This window comes from Anoplophora glabripennis, unplaced genomic scaffold, assembly GCF_000390285.2.
Source record: "Anoplophora glabripennis isolate ALB-LARVAE unplaced genomic scaffold, Agla_2.0 scaffold599, whole genome shotgun sequence".
Classification (NCBI taxonomy): domain Eukaryota; kingdom Metazoa; phylum Arthropoda; class Insecta; order Coleoptera; family Cerambycidae; genus Anoplophora; species Anoplophora glabripennis.
The window spans coordinates 43,415-45,975 of record NW_019416675.1 but is presented as its reverse complement, the minus strand read 5'-3'; positions in this window follow the sequence as shown (position 1 = coordinate 45,975).

Sequence of the window (2,561 nt, the reverse complement as noted above, 5' to 3'; positions counted from 1 at the left end):
TTACTATTATGTCACGAACAGCACCTAGATATGGCAGAAAACGCTAGAAGGACAATGATTTTCAAATAGCAAAAGGTATTTAAAAATTCTTCTAATATTGCATTTTTGCTCTTTTTCCAGGTTTTCTTCATTACTATTATTTTCTTTTGTTCCAGATAGTCACAATATGCAAACACTTACATATGACATGGAAAAGACGTTACCATTACCGAATATACCTACTAGTTTGGTTTTTTACTTGCGACAGTTGTGGGTATATAACGAAGGAGTTCATTGTGGAAATAAAGGATATTGTTTTGTATGGAAAGGAGTAGCTGGTCGAGGAGCCCAAGAAGTAGGGTCATGTTTAAAAAAATTTTTAGAAAAGTTCCTTCAAAAAAATACTGACACACTAGTTATGTGGTCAGATAGCTGTGGAGGCCAAAATAGAAACATCAAAATAATTTTAATGCTAAAATATATTCTCAATAATCATCCTACATTAAAAACTATTTATTTTAAATATTTGGTGCCAGGTCACAGCTATCTACCAAATGACTCGGATTTTGCCGACATTGAAAAAGCTGTTAAACTGAATCAAAGAATTTACACCATGGAAGATTACATTAATATAATGAAGATGTGCAGAAAAAAATCCATTAACTGTTATTGAAATGGACTCATCTGATTTCTTTTCGACTTTAAATTTAGAAAAAGAGATTACTAACAGAAATACAGATACAGAAAAAGAAAAAGTAAGTTGGTTGAAAGCAAGGGTAATAAAAATTGAAAAAGAAAAACCTTTCTCAATTTTCTTAAAATATTCTCATAACGAAGATGACACGTTTCACGAAGTTTTCCTTCAAAAGAATGCCAAAAGACAACCACCCCAATCTTTTAAAAATAATTTGGAATTTCTATGGCCAGACGGCAAAGAAATTTCAAACAAGAAATTAGAAAATCTAAAATCCTTATTGCCCTTTATACCATTGGATGCAAAGAATTTTTACAAAAACCTAAAAGGTATGGAATTTGAAGATGATTTAGACGGCTATGGCGATATTCTGGATTTTGAACCTGAGGAAGAACAAGTTTAATATATTTAAGTTTTATTTCGTTTTTATTAAAAAAACACTTGTTGAAATATTTAAATATAATAAAATATTTTTTATCAACTTTTCTGTTTGTAGCACTCTCCTGAAAAATAAGATTATACCCATTTTTTTATTAATCAGAAAAGATCTAAGCACCAAAAATTGGAAAAATATATATGCGACAATAAATTTTCTCTCTTTTTTATATTAATATGTAAATTTATTATTCACAGTTTTTATAAAGTTATTTTATGCTTGAAAAAACTTAAACGTCAATGTCTGCAACCTTTCAACTTTAAAGCTATATTTTTAACAATTCTTCATATGGTATTTGGTCCCTTTATGATAACCATGATCCAAATGAAAATCTTATTTCTCAAGAAATGGTCAGTGTCAACATTGCCATGAATAAAATTTGTTACTATATTTGTGAATTGTGCCCTCAATAAATTCCTTTTATTTTCACTTTCCTCATAAATTATGTACTTAAAATCTGCCAAAAGTCTAGAAATTTTTAAATCCGTGATATCTCCATCCATATGTCCATCTGGACTTATGCTAAAATTTGGGCCTAAAGATAAAATGAAATTGACATCTGAAGGAATGTCAATGTCCGTTAAATTTTTACACCATTTTGGATGAATTTTAATTTTGTTTTCTTCATTACTCAACAACCGTTTAAATTTATTAACATTTTTATTTTTAACTTCAAAGAAAATTTTGTTATATTTAATTTTTGAACGTCTTTCAAATTCATTGAAAATGTTCCACGGTTTAGTTAAACCAGACTTAATGTTATCTAACTCTTTTGAGAGTTTATTAAGGTCATAAATTGTAATACTAATTTCTAAATTTAATAATTTTTTTCTTAACCTTAAATTAAAGCTTCTATAATCTGATGTCCTAAACGTCCCTCATTGTGGTGTATTAAATTATTAACATTGTTTAAGCCATTTGAGACATGCTCCGGAAAATCAGAAAATTTTCTACATTTTAACAAAAAACATCTTCTATTCCTCAAATTTACTAGTTTGATGTTAATTTTAGCCCATCTTTTAAGTAGTCTCATATTGTTGGAACCATATCTTCGATTGATAAACTGATAAAAACCCATATCTAGAATTAGAGCAGGAAAAACTTTCGATGTCTTACATAACAATTTTTTTTAGAAAAATGCACTTTAAGTTCTTATAAGTGATAATTGTCTAGTTACACTATTAATGGCTCCGAAAACGACAAAGTTGACAAAATTACATTTCAAACGAGTAAAATTACACTAATGTTTGTGTAAGTCTAGCGAAATTGTTCGAATTTGCCCACCCTGTACCATTTGGCATTGTCCTAAGCATGTGTAAACGCCGTCTGCACTTCGTTCAAGCATTCCCGGGTCGATTTGATTTATTTCAAAACGAATACGGTTTTTAAGTTCTTCCAAATCACCTGGTCTGTTTGTGTACACACGCGATTTCAAATAGCCCCACAAAAAAA